Raw genomic sequence first — 17793 nt, 5'->3', positions numbered from 1 at the left:
CTCAAAAACTCTCTCATTTATGACACTTGTAAAAACATCTCATTCTTCATACACTTGTTTTGGAAATATGATTTTATTATTATGGTTAATTCTTGATGAAATTTGCTTATCAATAAACTACCTTAATTGTCTGAGCGTTATTAAATCAACAAACCAAATGTAGCACATCATAGCGAAGTTATTGCTTGACTTTCTCAAAAGCGTTAGTTAATTGCAAGAGGAATGTCAATTAAGTGAGGTTTTCTTTAACTTTTTTTTCTTGGTGGTTATGTCAATTTTTCTTGTGTTTGCTTTTAATAAGGTCACAGGTAATGACAGTAGAATAGTAGCATACATTTTTTCATGTATAACAGAGAAAATATATTGGGAAGATCAGTTTCTAGTTGTAAAAAACATTAAAACAATAAAAAATTAAAAATACCTCTTAGCAAGCCATTGTTTAAGATATTTCTTTCCTTTCTGTTTTAATTTGCTAAACCACTTTTTGTTATGAATTATGTAGACGTTTGGGTTTTATTAATTTGTTTCAAAATTCTTGTATCAAGTGTGCATGTTTTATTCCTAACTATACACCCTATTTTTTCTTGTTATTATTGTCTTTCTTGGACTTCTGGCTTTCCTTTGCCTCTTCAAACATCTCCAGCAATATTTAAAATCTTTGATAGCTAATGGTAATGTCAGAGGACATTTTCTGGAGCCAAGCCAATCATAATGTCTTTAACTAATGTTTATATATACCAAGCTTGCCAGCTACTTACCAGTGCATAACAGAAGATAAATGTACACCAGTCTACTACCAAGGCTGAAAGAAGCCAAGCCATCTGACTGCTAGCAACCTAATTTTTACATAGCTGTTTATAATTCTCATCGTCATGTTACAGCAATATGATTTATTAATCCTTCTGGCATTTTTCTCCTTGACAGCCTCTCAGCTGCTGTTACATCCTTCTTGGATGGGTAAGTTCTATACACTATTTTGAAACTGTGAGTCAAATTTTATGTGTTGATACTTCATTTGTTTTAGGCACTTATTCTACTAAAGCGGAAGAACTTTAATTTAACACTATCACTATATATATATATATATATATATATATAAATTCAAGAGAAGTAAAAATGAAGAAAAATAAATTTGGAGATGTAATTATGATGGAAATTTTCCACAATTTTAACTCAGAGTGGGTTAAAATATAACTTACATTGCAGTTTTTACAGACAGGCCATAGCACTTTTCTCCAAATGGAAAATACAGTTTTAAGACCTTGGCAGTCTCTTGTGAATATTCAAGTACTTTGATTCAGGACTGTTTTTGCCAGAATATTTAGAATTTAACACCTTTTAACTGTATTTTTACATTTAATTTAAAATCATCAATAGTTAGTTAAAACCACCAATTCAAAATGGTAGTTATCCACTGTGTTTCATGTAATTATTTTATTATAAACTTAGATTTGATGTCACTTAAATATTATACACATTAAATACAAACAATTAAAAAAGCTATTGGAAGTGAGAGTATACACACACACACACATACACACACACACTGTATTTTGGTTTGTTTGTTTTAAGATTTTATTTATTTATTTGACAGACAGAGATCACAAGTGGGTAGAGAGGCAGGCACAGAGAGAGGGAAGCAAGCTCCCTGTTGAGCAGAGATCCCGATGTGGGGCTCTATCCCAGCACCATGGGATCATAACCCAAGCCTAAGGCAGAGGCTTTAACCTACTGAGCCGCCCAGGAGCCCCTGGTTTGTTTTTTATAATAAAACTTGGTGAAAGACCAGAAACATGTAGATTCATATATATTAAAAATGCCTAAAGTGCACAGATAGAATTTTAGGCAATCTTAATTTTCTTTATGTGTGTATAAATATATTTACTTCTTATTTATATATTGCACACACACACACACACACACACACACACACACACATCAGAGATTTACTAAGCTAAGCTCCAATCAAGGTTGTGTTGCTAGAATCTATAGCAAAAAAGAGAAAAATATTTGAATTCTATAGTTCCTTTCATCTAATAAAAGAAATGAAGTATTTTTATTTAATGTGAACAGACACATTTCTTAATGTGAGTGAATCCAGAAACATTTCAGCCATGTAAAATATATTATGTGCTATCATATTGTCAACTATAAATTTGCACAGACTATTTTTTTCTTTCAGATGGGTAACATTCTTCTGTGAATGCTTTGGTGATTGTGATTGTGATTGTGTGTTTCCTCAACTATTGAGGTGTTTTCTGTCACATTTCTTCAGAGAAGTAAAACAAATGGTTTATTCCTGTAGGAAAAATGCAAACATAATGCAACTTAGAATTTGTTTTAACCTCAGTCAGGAGCTTGTTTTGAGATGCAGAATTCGTCACCATTGTATTAAAAAGTCATAATATTTGTCTAAAGGATTTTATGTTTTTTAAAGATTTTTATGTATTTATTTGAGAGAGAGAGAGCCCACAAGTGGGGAGGAGGGGCAGAGGGAGAAGCAGGCTTTCTGCTGAGCAGGGAGCCCAACAGGCAGCTGGATCCCAGGACACTGGGATCCTGACCTGAACCTAAAGTATTTGCTTAACAGACTGAGCCACCCAGGCGCCCCTGTCTAAAGCATTTTAAACACAGCTGTGCCGATTACAAGTGAGTACACAAAATAAGAAAGAGTTTTTTGGTCTTTGTGTCTCTCTAATTTCTATGGAGTCTTTGGTCTGGCCTAGTCTAACTCAAAATCACTACTACTTATACCCAACTTGTTTAAGTTCCATGAGAACTGGTAAAACAATCAATGGAGAACCAATTAAGTAATTACTAATTTTCACATAGCTTCTCATTCATTAAAAGCTGAGGGAAAAAGAGGAAAATCTGGCATACCCTAGATTTTTAGAAGTAGTTTCTTCTGTTTCAATCTCTTCTTTTATAGTGTATAATAATATACCATAGGAAATAATGTCTCAACATCCAGAAAATTTAAATTTTAAGTCAATCCTATTTATTAAAATCATAATACTATTGGAGATCCTTTTAAAGTTAGTGTTGATTTTTAAATTTTCAATAACTTGACAAATAATTTACGTATGCTCACATTAATAAAGTGACATTTCATCACAAGTAAGCTGTATTTCCCAAAATTTTTACATAGCTGTTTATAATTCTCATTGTCATGTTACAGCAACATGATTTTCTTTCTGAAGTCACATAAATTAATTTGTAACTGTTGATACTGCATATATTGTGGGGAAATTTGGGCCATAATGAAATTTTCAAATATAAAATACATTGTATTATATAGATATGTGCATATTTATTGTGGTATTGTGATATATATTATATATATCATAATTAATGTATATATGCAATTAATGCTTAAACAGTCTTTATACGGTTTTAGAACAGAGAAAGTGGATGCCCCAAAAGATAGCTCTGGCAGTGATAGTAATAAATTTAAAGCATTGGATTACCCAGTTTTCAAAACATTTATTAATGAATGAAGATTTATTTTAGAAAATTATTAGGAATGCCTGTAATTCTGACAAAATTCAACTACAGAATGCTTCACAATTTGGGGAGGGGTAGCATCAAAGAAGCCATTAAAAACTGTTGCATCTTGCACTTTATATGTCACGAAGTAAAGATTTATGAAGAACGATTAATTGTTTAGGTGCTAATTTACCATTAACCATTCTGAAGCATAATTAATGACAGTGTTTTATTTTGAATCACAATGTAAGTATTTCCCATTTTAAAAAATCATGTGTAGTAAAAATCTATGAAAATGTATTTTAATTCAGATTTGGAGTTTTTCATTATCTTATAAAAAAGTGAAATTTACAGTGCATGGGTATTGTGTAGAACCTGTCCAGATAAAGGAAAAACTTGCACGTGCTTACACAGTAGCCTTGTTTCTCGAGAGCCTCAAAGTGTCTTGATTCTCTTTTCTTCCTTCTTGTTACCTAAGTAATATAAAACATACTGTACTCAATTTGCAAACATGCAATTTCAGAAGTTTTTGCAGCAGCGAGAAATTTAATTACATATTTCTTACATGTTTACCAATAAACTTTATTGTAGTTGTTATATTTTATTTTTTATCGAATTCAGAGAATTAAGAAAAAGATTAAAATAGTATTTTGAGAAATGTGTAATTATGAATTTCTTAGGAGCAGTTAGTTTCTAACTAAACAACATTAGTTTTCAATATTCTCAAAACTCAAAGAGTAAGAAGAACCAACTTTGTTAGTGAATTGTTATATGAATTAATGAATAAACACTGTGTGATGGGACTTTCAGTGTATAAAATTGTTATATAGACTTGAAGAATGACTTCAACATCAATACAGCACGTATATCACCATATCCTTCTCTAGAAGCAGGAATGAGGGGTGCTAGGGTGGCTCAGTTGGTTTAGTGTCAGACTGTTGGATTTCAGCTCAGGTCATGATCTCCAGGTTGAGAGACAGAACCCCACATCAACCTCTTTTCGCCCAGTGTGTAGCCTGCTTGAGATTTCTCACCCTCTCCTTCCACCCCACACCCTGCTTGCACACACTATAAATAAACACATAAATAAATAAATAAATAAATAAATAAATAAAATCTTTTTTAAAAAGAAGCAGGAATAATATGCATGAGAACCCCTGAGTTCAGCATATTTAGGAACATGGCAGACCTGTGTTTTTCATCTGTATACCATATCTCTCCCACTAAAATAACACAATCTGTTCCATGTATATCAATTAGTTGGGTCCCAGCTCCCATCACTTCATAACCCCCAAAACCATAATGAGGGATGGATATATGACTCAGGTCCACTATGCCATTGGTCAGACAGATTAGTGTCAGGCTATACGAACAATACAAGTTAGGTTACCACTTCTGTCCTTATTTGCGACAAAAAGGAGCAGAGTAAAGCAAACCTGAAACATGAATAGAAACAGAATCCCTATGTCTGGTTTGAGACCTAGAATCTTTTCAAGAACATCTATAATCACTTTTTTAAAAAAGTATTGTTATTTTGAGATTCTATTGTGTTATTTTGATTCTTGATAAATACACTACAAATATTGATTTGGTGTGATAGGATATTTTGGGACTTCCAGGTCATTCTCTGATGTGGTCTTGATAATAGTATGGTAACTGAATCCAAATGTTGTATGACAAAGATCTAGACACCGCACAAAATTTGTCAAAATCGGGGAAAGTGAGGCAATAAGATACATATTTTTACAATGTGAGTATGTATATGCATGTGTGTTTAATTTTTCAGGAAGTAAGTTAGTTACAAGAAAATATCCAATAGCAGAATTACAAGTGTTCAGTTTTTTGTTTTTTGGGTTTTTTTTTAGCATCTAAAGAATTGACCTCTCTGTTAGACATTTAACTGTTCTAAGGACATTGGCTGTTCTTCAGTGTTTTGGGGGGTCTTTGGAGAAGCTGCCGGCACAGAATTTGCAGCAATGCTAGCATTCCTTCTCTTTCAGTTTAACCCTGCTTGTTCCTGATTTGGGTAGTTTACATTGCTCTTCCTCCTGCGCTTCTCCTCATTTCTCTAGTTCTTTAGATAAACTGATAGGAGAGAAGAACCCATTGACTACAATGTGCTAAAGTGCTCACCCACACATAAGATTGTTCTATTTACTAGCCTTGTTATTTATGTTGACATTTGCTTAATCTAAGATGTATGTATTTAACATATATTGAGTGATTTAGAAAGACCATGCAAATAAATTTTATCCACAATTCTTTCTTTCACTGAATTACATGATTTTACCCACACTGAATGTCATAGCAGCTTCATATTTACTTTTTTTTTTTAATTAACATATAATGTATTATTTGACCCAAGGTTACAGGTCTGTAAATTATCAGTCTTACACAATTCGCAGCACTTATATCTGCTCTTTTAAAATATGGAAACATGTCATGCCGTATATTATCAGTAGGGCGGACTTACACAATTGAGGATATATTTAGAATCCGCTGGCAAGCCCCATGGTTTCTGTTTTGTTTTGTTTTTATTTTTATTATTATAATTTTGATCTTACGTTATCAGATGCCTTGTGGTCACTTTAAGACAAAAACACAATTCCAGTTTGGTAAAATTGAATTGACTAACCCTGCATAGTAATCAAATGTGAAACTTAAATATTTTCTCTTTCTCCTTATGGACCAAGTAATGTAAGGCATAGGAATGAATCTCTTTTATTTAAATATCTGTTTTATTTAAATACAATTAATATATAGTGTATTATTGGTTTCAGAGGTAGAGTTCAGGGATTCATCAGATGCATATAATACCCAGTGCTTCTTATGCCCTCCTTAATGCCCATCGCCCAATTACCCCATGCCCCCAGCCACCTCCACTTCAGCAACCCTCAGTTTGTTTCCTAGAGTTAAGAGTATCTGATAGCTTGTTGTCCCCTCTGATTTTGTCTTATTTTATTTTCCCTCCCCTTCCCTATGATCTTCTGTTTTGTTTCTTTAATCCCACACACGAGTGAAATCAGAAAGATAATTGTCTTTCTCTGATTGACTTATTTCACTTAGCATAATACCCTGTGCTTCCAGCCACATGATTCTTCATTCTTCCTAGCTTGCATTCCCTCAGCCAACTCAGCTCTTGAACTAAGAACTTTTTAGTTTCCACGATCAAAGGAGAAGAGGAAGGAGAAGAAAGCAGATAAGGGCACGTTAAGGACGAATTCATGCCTTCTAGACCAGATGTGTTTTTTCAGTCAAACTTTCTTTGTTCTTATGGATCACTTCTGTGGCTCTTTTGTTGCCAGGTTGTTTTGGACAAGATACCATTTTAAATGACTGCAGGCCAGTGCTCCCTTTGCTAGATTCGCACCTGGTACATCAGACTCTTGCTCTTCTTAACCTATTATTAGGGCAAGTGGCGTGATCTTGCTCCTGCAACCTTGTGCTGTTTCCCTTTTAGATTTCTCAAGCATAAGTCAAGAACCATGTCCGCGTCATACCCCCTTTAGTGACATATACCCAATACTTTGATTGGTCTGTTAGACTTCTTTCACTGACTTAGTTTTACCCTCCAGTTTTTGAAGTGTTGAATGTAGGAGGGATTGTGGGGGAGGACGAAGTGTACAACTTAGTGTTCAACTTTCTCCAAAGAAGTCTTTAAATATTCTGTCTTTATTTTACAGCTCTCAACCATCCGTGTCCTTGATGGAACTGAGGGATTCATTTAATTATTTATTCATTTATTATTCATTTAATTATTGTTTTAGGTCACTATTTCAGCAGTAGATAACCAGAGCAAGAACTATGAAATACTGAGGGCATTTTTCCTTTCAAAAATGCATGAAAAAATGAACCAGTTAGAGAGTTTATTTTACCATTATGTTTCAAATCAGGATTCCTCAAAGCAGTCCTACTGACATTTGGGGCCAGATAATTTTTGTTGTGGGGAACTTCCCTGTGTATTGTTAAAAGTTTACCAGCATCCCTGCCCTGTTCTACTAGATGCCAGTGGCACATAATCCCCTTAATTGTGACTACCAAAAATGGCTCTAGACATTTCCAAATGTCCTCTAGGTGAAAAACCACTCCTGTTTGAGAATCACTGGTTTAGATAATCTCAGGGAAAGAATGGTAGGAGAAAAAAAAAAAAATCTTGGGAAAGAAAAAAAAATGTTATATTCTAAATAGCCAAGAATTTGTATCAAGCCCACTAATAGTAAACCATGAAGTAGAGACATTACTGAAACAAGCATATTCCAGGATTAGATGCACTGTTTGCAAAATCATCAAAATGTTCATGCTATTCATACTTTATATATACATAGGACTAGAGCACCATTAAGCTATGAAGTTATTGAAGTTCACCTTCCTGAATTATTTTATTTCTGGAGCTTTGTTTCTCTTATTTCATGCTTCAACTGATTTTTCATGTTATTTTGCATTATTTCAATAAAAACATTTTTATAAAATGAATGGCTTTCTGAGAGATGAATTTTATCCCTGAGATAACCCCATAATTTAGCGTTTGGAGCTTTAAAAAATACTTATCAGGACACAATCACTAATTGAGACTAATGGGATATGCTGTACATTTCTGACAGTATAATCTGCATCTTCAAATTTTGATGATAATAATTGCATGGCAACTTACAATTCAAAAAGGAAACACTATCAGAATTTTGAGCCATGGAAAAGGAACAAAAGGGTTAGGGGACATTTGATTTTAAAAAGAATCCTTGTTTTCTTCTCCAGTACGACTATTTTAAACTACTGACATTATAATCCTGATTTTTCACTTTTCGTATTCTTATATACGCCATTTAAGAAGAGGTTCTGGGTACTCCATTGTAATTTATTACGATTGTTTCAAACTTTTCTTTTTGAGCAAGAATTATTGTGATAAGTACAACATTAGTTGGTTTGTTTACTTTTGTAAATTGTTTAATAGTCCAGAGGAGCTTGTCCTAAAAGAAAACAAATGAATTGATTTTGTTTTCATCTTGGAGTCAGTGACAGTGCTATTATTTCCTAACAATTCTGCTTCAAATGCTGGTTGTCACTAATGGTGAAAAAAACATGAAAGGATTAGTACAAATCTATCTTCAGTATTGGACAATGCAAATCTATCATCAGAACAATGAAAACGGCTCAAACTATAATATATACTGTTAGGAGATGAGAAGCATTAACTACATGTTTAATCGTCAAGAGAGTGGCCCACATTCCCAATGCTAACATAATGGTGTTTCATTGGAAGTCTAGGTAAGCTAGTGCCTCATATTCTGGTCTTAACTTTCAAATATGCCAGACATTATCTTTTTCTTGGTAATTGGGATGCCACTATGACAAGGCATATATCTGTCACCACTTGACAGCTACCACTTATCGGAGGAATAGGACATCCATTGCACAGAGCATTCAAATAGATTAAATCCATTTTTTAAACAAACTTTACATAGTGCAATGGCATATAAATTTATTTATAAACTATTGATAACTTCTAGATGGTTTTACCTCTTTCGTTTTTCAGGAAGTAAAGGCATTGTGAAAGCTGAATAGATAACGGCATGCCACTGTATTTGCCCTTCTGTAACTGATTTTTATTTTAACGTGACTCTTTTTTGTGAGGGCAAGTTGCTAAACAAGGTGAGTTAATTTATATTTTTGTCACATTTGCTTTGAAGGATTATTGTACACCAAAAGAAGAATCAAAAAGATAATACTAGGTAGAGCCAACTTATGAAGCAAAGAGAGTAAGTTACTATTTAAAAACAAAATTAGATTGCATGCTGTTTGTCAATATGTTTTCATAATTTTCATATTTACTTAATTTAATTTGGCACGTGTCATCCTGTTTAATGACTATGAGTACCTCCTTTACCAGATTGATGATGGTTTATAAATGTTATCGGTAATTATGAGGCAATTTATGTCATGCTTTTTAGAAAACTACTAGAACCGTTTTTTATAACAGCAACAAGCAAAATTCAGCATGCTAACACATTATGTTGTCATCAGCCCAAATCAAAGTTTTTAGGTTATAAATAAATCCATTAACTTCAGGTGAGTAAATTGAAACATAGAAATAAAAACCCCAAACCTAGTTTTGTTCAGTTTCTCTATCAGAAACACATTACAACCATGTGATCTGAAAGTATTTTTTTTTTGAAGATTTTGTTTTTTTATTTATTTGACAGATCACATGTAGGCAGAGAGGCAGGCAGAGAGAGAGGGGGAAGAGGCTCCCTGCTAAGCAGAGAGCCTAATGTGGGGCTCGATCCCGGTACCCTGGGATCATGACCTGAGCCGAAGGCACCCACCCAGGTGCCCCAAAAGTTTTTTTTTTTTTTTTTTTTTTTAATAAAGGTCAGTCTTTTCTCTCTTGAAAGTTAGTTATAATCACTAGTAAACTTTAAGTATTCATAAACCTGAATAATAACCTAACTATTATATAATTATACGAATTTTGACACTAATGTAATGAGATAAATTTTCCTGTGACTTATAGTTGAATTCTTACAACTTCACAGTCATCCTTCAAATATGTCAAAAGATATGAGATTATTTTTTGTTCACTACGTATACTCACTATGTATACCTTCCAGAGTGTGCTTCTACCACAACTGTCTAAAATTACTTTGTATGCCAAAAAGATCTTTATTTGTATTTGTTTTTGTTTGGCTTATGTATTATTCTCTCCTTCTATGATATAAAACAGTAGATCACAATATTTTGTGCAAAGTATAGCTCAGTAACTTCATGGTACATTTGTAAATGATAAAATGAAGGCACCAACAGATGACTGATGAACTGAAAGACTGGTGAGTGAATGAGTATCATATAGTACTTTTTTCCCCCATGTTCTCTCTGATAGCCCCCTTGTCCATCATCATTGTCTGTTTCCTAGGTTCAGCTTTCTGCTATTTTGTCTTTTTTTAATCCATTCATTTGGTGTCATTATCCTGATAAATTATTGTTTATGATAAGCATTCTTCAATGGAATATTTTTTGGCATACTTTTTAACAATGTTTTCTTATATCATTTCTATGCCCTCTCAGGTTACTAAAATGTGCAGAAAAGTTATGAAAATAATATATAATTTCCAAGTAGGATGTACATCAGGAATCAGGAATATTTATTTATTTATGTATTTATTTATACATTGACTAATTAAAGGATCAAAAACAGTCACTTCTGTAGATGCCAAAAGACATTTAACAAATTTACCATGTATTTTCAAATAAAAACAACTTAATAAATTAGTAGGAGAAATATACTTTCTTTTTTAAATTTAATTTATTTTTTTCATTGTTCTAAGATTCATTGTTTATGCACCACACCCAGTGCTCCATGCAATATGTGCCCTCCTTAATACCCACCACCAGGCTCACCCACAACTGCCTGCCCCTCCAAAACCCTCATTTTGTTTCTCAGAGTCCATAGTCTCTCATGCTTTCTCTTCCCCTCTGATTTACCCCAATTTACTTTTCTTTTCCTTCTCTAATGTCCTCCATATTATTCCTCATGCTCCACAAGTAAGTGAAACCATATGATAATTGACTTTCTCTGCTTGACTTATTTCACTCAGCGTAATCTCCTCCAGTCCCATCTGTGTTGATACAAAAATTGGGTATTCATCCTTTCTGATGGCTGCGTAATATTCCATTGTATACATGGACCACATCTTCTTTAGCCATTCATCTATTGAAGGGCATCTTGGCTTTTTCCACAGTTTGGTGATTGGGGCCATTGCTTCTATGAACACTGAAGTACATATGGCCCTTCTTTTCACTACATCTGTATCTTTGTGGTAAATACCGAGTAGTGCAATTGCAGGATCATAAGGTAACTCTATTTTTAATTTCTTGAGGAATCTCCACACTGTTTTCCAAAGTGGCTCACCAACTTGCATTCCCACCAGCAGTGTAAGAGGGTTCCCCTTTCTACACATCCTCTCCAACACTTGTTTCTTGTCCTGTTGATTTTTGCCATTCTAACTGGTAAAAGGTGGTCTCTCAATGTGGCTTTGATTTGAATTTCCCTGATGGCTAATGATGATGAACATTTTTTTCATATGTTTGTTAGCCATTTGTATGTCTTCTTTGGAGAAGTGTCTGTTCATGTCTTCTGACAATTTTTTGACATGATTATCTGTTTTTTGGGTATTAAGTTTGAGGAGTTCTTTATAGATCTTGGATATCAGCTCTTTGTCTGTAATGTCATTTGCAAGTATCTTCCCCCATTCAGTGGTTTGCCTCTTTGTTTTGTTGACTGTTTCCTTTGGTGTACAGAAGCTTTTTATCTTGATGATGTCCCGAAAGTTCACTTTTGCTTTTGTTTTCTTTACCTTTGGAGACATGTCTTAAAATAAGGTGCTGTGGCCAATGTCAAAGAAGTTCCTGCCTATGTTCTCCTTTAGGATTTTGATATATCGCTGCCTCACATTGAGGTCTTTCATCCACTTCAAGTTTATCTTTGTGTATTGTGTAAGGTAATGGTCAAATTTCATTTTTCTATTATAGCTCTCCAATTTTCCCAGCACCATAGATTGACGAGACTGTCTTTTTTTCCACTGGATATTTTTTCCTGCTCTGTTGAAGATTATTTGACCATAGAGTTGAGGGTCCAAATCTGGACTCTCTACTCTGTTCCAATGGTCTATGTGTCTGTTTTTGTGCCAGTACTGTGCTGTCTTGGTGATAACAGCTTTGTAGTAAAGTTTGAAATCAGGTAGTATGATATCCCCAGCTTTGTTTTTCTTTTTCAGCATTTCCTTAGCAATTCAAGGTCTTCACTGGTTCTATACAAATTTTAGGATTGTTTGTTCCAGCACTTAGAAAAAATGTTGGCAAAGAAGTCAAACTCTCTCTCTTCGCAGAAATCATGATACTTTATATGGAAAACCCCAAAGACTCCACCCCCAAGCTACTAGAACTCATACAGCAATCCAGTAATGTGGCACAATACAAAATCAATGCACAGAAATCAGTTGCTTTCTTACACACTGACAATGAAAATATAGAAAGGGAAATTAGAGAATTGTTTCCATTCACTATAGCACCAAGAGCCATTAAGTACCTTGGAATAAACCTAACCAAAGAGGTAAAGGATCTGTACTTCAGGAACTACAGAACACTCATGACAGAAATTGAAGAAGACACAAAAAGATGGAAAAGCATTCCATGCTCATGGATCAGAAGAATAAACATTGTTAAAATGTCTATACTGAAGTAATCTATACTTCAGTTCCATCCCGATCAAAATTCCACCAGCATTTTTCAGAAATATAATTTCTTAAAGTGATAAGGAGAACCTATCAAGAACAAACATCATAGTTAATGCTGAAACACTAGCAGTTTCACCATGTAAATGAGAACTTGAACAAAGATACCACCATTTTCATCTTAAAAAAAATCATGCACAATTTGATAAAATCATTTTAACAACAATAGTCAATTAAAAATTGTGACATAATTTGATAAATCTACTTCGGTGATCATTAGGTATATTTTGTAACACAAAATTAGAAAGAAATCTAAATGTACATGAATAAGACAATAGAAGACTAATTCAGTTATGTTGATGTAATGAAATACATAGTCATTTGAAGATGAGCCATGTGTATAGAACAACATTGTAGTTATAAAAACCAAGCAGAGAATATAGATTATATTACCAAATTTTGGAGGGAGGAAATACATATATATATATATATATATATTAACCTGTGTATATATGAATACATATTTATTTAATACCATGTATCTGTAAGTGAATGAACTAGATTCATATTCACAGACTAGAAAGAGTTCATAATATGTGAGGAAAGAAAAAGAAAAATATCATAATATATGTTACATATATTACACATCATAATATATGTAATATAACTTTTGCTTTTCAGAATTATCCATTATATACCTATAGTCAATATTTTGATTAAACTATCCTTTCCTGTAGTGTGTGTGTATGTGTGCGTGTGTGTGTATGTGTGTGTATACACATGCACCTATATGATGAAGATACAAGCCCTTAAATCCCATACATATTAATAGATTAAATAGTTGTTACCCACTATAAGCTTATGGACATAGTAAGTGCATTTATGTTTTATGATGTGATAACCCAAGAAAATGAATTAAAATTTTCAGAATAAAATGATACTTCCTCAGAGGTTAGGGTCAACCTAATGCTTGTTAGTTGAAATGTTCAACAGCTGTTTGAACATGCTGTCATCTGGAAGTTAAAAAAGAACCAATTCATCAAAATCAACAGTACTCACAGAAGGAATTGTATAGTCTCATAGTTACCTTTATATTAAATCTAGAAAAAAAAGATCATCTAAACCATCTGTTATATATAAGACACTAGTTAATGGCAACATTGTTATCTTCAACAAAAGCATGAGTGCTGAACATAACACCATGAATGCCATGGTCTGTCTGGATGTTTCGTAGTCATATGCATTTGAGCAGAACAATTTCACAGTAATTAAATCAAATGAAAAGTTGGTTTACAGAGATTTTAAGAATAAATGGTGGTTAATTACAGAATGACTAAACTGTTGCACTCCTAGCCTTTAGACAAAATCTCTTTCCATGAAACCATTTTATCAATGCTCATTATTACTTTCATGATGAGAAAATACCTTTTCATTTTATGATAATGGCCATAGGTCAACAGGTATTGAATTGTAGAAAACTTCAGACTCTATTAGGGAAGAGAATCAAAGGAGAAAATACTGTCTACTGTTGGGAGATAATTTTTCTGTGTAAACTTAATGGAGCTTTTCCTTCTTGATACCTGGAAAAAGGAACATGGATACTCCATTCTCTCTCTCGGTCTTTTTTTTTTTTTTTTTCCAGTATTACTTTTATGTTGTGACTAGAAGGTGAAAATCTGATTTAAAAAAAAAACAGCAACAGCACTATATTCTATGCCCAGTTTTAATGATTAGTGCTTAAAGAAAAATCCAATTTTCAAAAATAATAATTTTGTCATGACTCACAGTGACATCAGACGACACAAAAAATTTGTGAAGTGGACACTTGACTCATGAAATGTTGAACATAACTCAGGTGATTCCTGCATCCCCCAAATGACTCGTTTATCGTTTGCTGATACTGTACAGCCTAGATCATTAAAATCATTCAGGTTTACTGAGTTTTGGCTTTTGACTTAGGCATTCTGAAGTTTTCCCTTCCTCCATCACTCCCTCTGTCCTGTCCTCCCTCCTTCCTTCCTTGCTTAAGGGGCAAGTATTGATTCTGTTCTTCATGGATTAAGAACTGGTAAACATCTTAATTTTGAGAAACACTTTTTACATTTTGTATTACAGCATTATATATTTTTTTAGTTAATATATTTTATTGATTCAAGATAAAGAAGAGTAGATTTCATATTTATACATCCTAAAATATTTAAATACTAAAAACGTTGAATATATTTTCAACATATCAAGTATTTTTAGGTTTCCTTTAATTCTCTAAGTGTCTCTTCAACTACAATCTTAAATCTGATTTTTTTTTTTGTCATTTTATAAATGGTTGAAATAAAGAACTATACCACAAATTTGGAATCTAGAGAGCTTTATTTTATAGTTTCTCATATTATATAAATACCTGTCTCTAGCATGTGACAACATATCAAACTAGAAAATTTCTCCAATTAAAACTATAATGTTTATTCTCAGGGCAGGATAACCTTCATGAAAATGTGACCTATGGCATCAAACAGGATCTGTTCTTGGTTTACGGCCTTGATTTGCTGTCCTGAAATCATTAATAATTTTTAATAGCCCAAAGTTTTTATTTTGCACCGGGCCCTTCCAGTTATGTATCTGGCATAAAGATACAAAGTATAAAAATGTGAAACTATCTGTGTTTGTATGATTTACTTTAACTGATTTGTGAGGTGAAAGCCTACCTAGTTTCAATATTTTCTTCCTTCCTTCTGTCTTTTTTTTTTCCAAATTACTAGAGATCTACTACTGAACAAAAAAGTCCGTATGACTAAAATGAAAACTGGTAAGATTCAAAACCTATTTTTTCATGAGTATAACAGTTTAGTGACCATCTGCACACAAAATTTTGAATTCACATTTGTGAACTGTTTCCAAACGATGTGGCAGACCTGCTTCATTACTATTCCCACAGCCTTTATACTGGGCCAGTATCCTCGTTTCCCACTGTCTAAGTGTTGAGTGTTAACATTCAAGCTTAGTCCACCCATAGCACTTTTACCAACTGGTAAGGGGGCAACTCTGTGGGAAGATCCAGGGATAGACTTAAACGTATCTTTACCCTTTCTTGGATTTTTCTCCTTCCCTTGCTTGTTTCACTGCCTGTCTTAAGGATCAATAAATTATTTGTGCCTAAATCAATTCTTAGGCTGACTTAAGTCAGAAGTGAAGTTAAAACAGTTTAAGTTTTAAGGAAGCTGATTTGGGAGAGAACAGATTCCTGGATATGGGACCAAAGAGATGATGATTATGAATAAGTTTTGAGAATTTGCTATCTAGAAAGATAACACAGTATTATATTGTCCACATTAGATGTTCAGGAGTATTTAGCATCACTACATCAGCACAAAAGTGACCGGTGTTACTTTGAAAAAGGGGCTATTATCAGTGATGTCTGATTTGTATAAAACAACAATTTTTAACTTACTATACTTTATTCATGAACTTGAAAGATTTTTAATATATTTTTGGTTATCCTTTTACCTTTTCTGCTGTTTCTATTGTGATGTAAGTAGGAATTAGTATTTATTCTATAAAGAATAATGGTCTCCTGGGTGGCTCAGTGGCTTGAGCCGCTGCCTTCGGCTCAGGTCATGATCTCAGGGTCCTGGGATCGAGTCCCGCATCGGGCTCTCTGCTCAGCAGGGAGCCTGCTTCCTCCTCTCTCTCTCTGCCTGCTTCTCTGCCTACTTGTGATCTCTCTCTGTCAAATAAATAAATAAATCTTAAAAAAAAAAAGAATAATGGTCTCACAAGCACTTTTATTTGAAGAAAAGTTTTACCAAGATCATATTATTAATTCTCAGTTGTCACTAAGATCAGAAAAAAATAATTGGACTCAATTTGCAGAGCTAGTACTTTTGTATATTTGTGCATTCATATACAAGAAGATCTTTATACCAAACATGAGTATTAAGACAGAAATAGAAAAGGTAAATTCTTAAAATTTCCTTCTCTTCCGATATATATATATATATATATATATATATATATATATACACACACACATATATACGTATACCTGTTGAAATTGAAAGTGATTGTAAGTACATCTATGAAACTCTCCAGGTCCTTGATAGATTCAGCACCTATAATTATGAGCATTTCTTAAAAGTGTTCATAACAGGATACCTGGGTGGCTCTGTAGGTTAAGTGTCTGCCTTCAGTTCAGGTCATGATCCCAGGGTCCTGGAACTGATCCTGCGTTAAGCAAGAAGCCTGCTTCTCCCTCTGCCTCTGCTTCTCTCTCTCTGTCTCTCATGAGTAAATATTTAAAATATTTTTAAAAGAAGTGTTCACAACATAATCATAAATCTTGTATGGCTGCTTATGATAAAATAACCATTTCTTAGGGTTATAAGCATTGAGGATTTTTTTTTCTTCATACCTCTTCCTGTAGGTACTAAAGTGACCAGATTATCATCAAAGAGTTGGGCATTTTCCCAAGAAAATAATTTCTTTCCAAAAAAATAATAAATTAGCTTTCCAAGAAAGGTAATTTTAAGGTTAGATTGCATTGGTATACATGGAGGGAAACTGGAATTTTTTGATTCAGCATGAATTATAAAATTGATGAGATCATGTATTTTATTCAATGTGGAGTTATTGGCATCATGGAATAGTTATTATTCCCCTATTCAGCTCTTAGATACTTCATCATATCAGCACCTCCTCTCTCTCTTCTTCCCACTCCTCCAAGGATAAAGAAATGTAAGTTTTCTGTTCTACATCCAACTCTTATATTAAGTTATACTAAGTGTAGGCATGGTACCAGAAAGGCTAGGTTTCTATCTTTCAACTTAAAGTGTTAGTGTTTAAAAGCATATTCAATGGGTGAGATCCTCTGGATTTTGCTTACTTAAAGAATCAATGTGGGAGCAATGAAGAAAATTTCTTGGAATACATTGTTGAAAATTGCACATTTCTGAAGTTATAAGTAAGTTGATTTCAGATTCTAGTCCTTTGTTGTATACAAGCAGATAGAAATTCATCTGTTATAGGGGTATCTGGGTGCCTCAGTCAGTTAAGTATTAGACTCCTGATTTTGGCTCAAGTCATGATCTCC

General features: G+C 33.5%; 1 protein-coding gene across 2 annotated transcripts in view; it reads left to right on the top strand.

The window, feature by feature from the left end:
* The window catches only part of MGAT4C (MGAT4 family member C), a 725888-nt gene that overhangs the window by 88726 nt on the left and 619369 nt on the right, over positions 1–17793 (top strand). For both annotated transcript variants that reach the window (XM_059186471.1, XM_059186469.1), the window contains exon 2: positions 925–957. The gene's annotated coding sequence lies outside the window, so the exon portion shown is untranslated. The remainder of the gene's footprint in view (positions 1–924; positions 958–17793) is intronic.

The sequence above is a fragment of the Mustela lutreola genome, chromosome 8 (genome assembly GCF_030435805.1).
Source record: "Mustela lutreola isolate mMusLut2 chromosome 8, mMusLut2.pri, whole genome shotgun sequence".
Lineage (NCBI taxonomy): Eukaryota > Metazoa > Chordata > Mammalia > Carnivora > Mustelidae > Mustela > Mustela lutreola.
The sequence above is the reverse complement of the archived record's forward strand: the minus strand, read 5'-3'. Positions and strand labels throughout refer to the sequence as shown.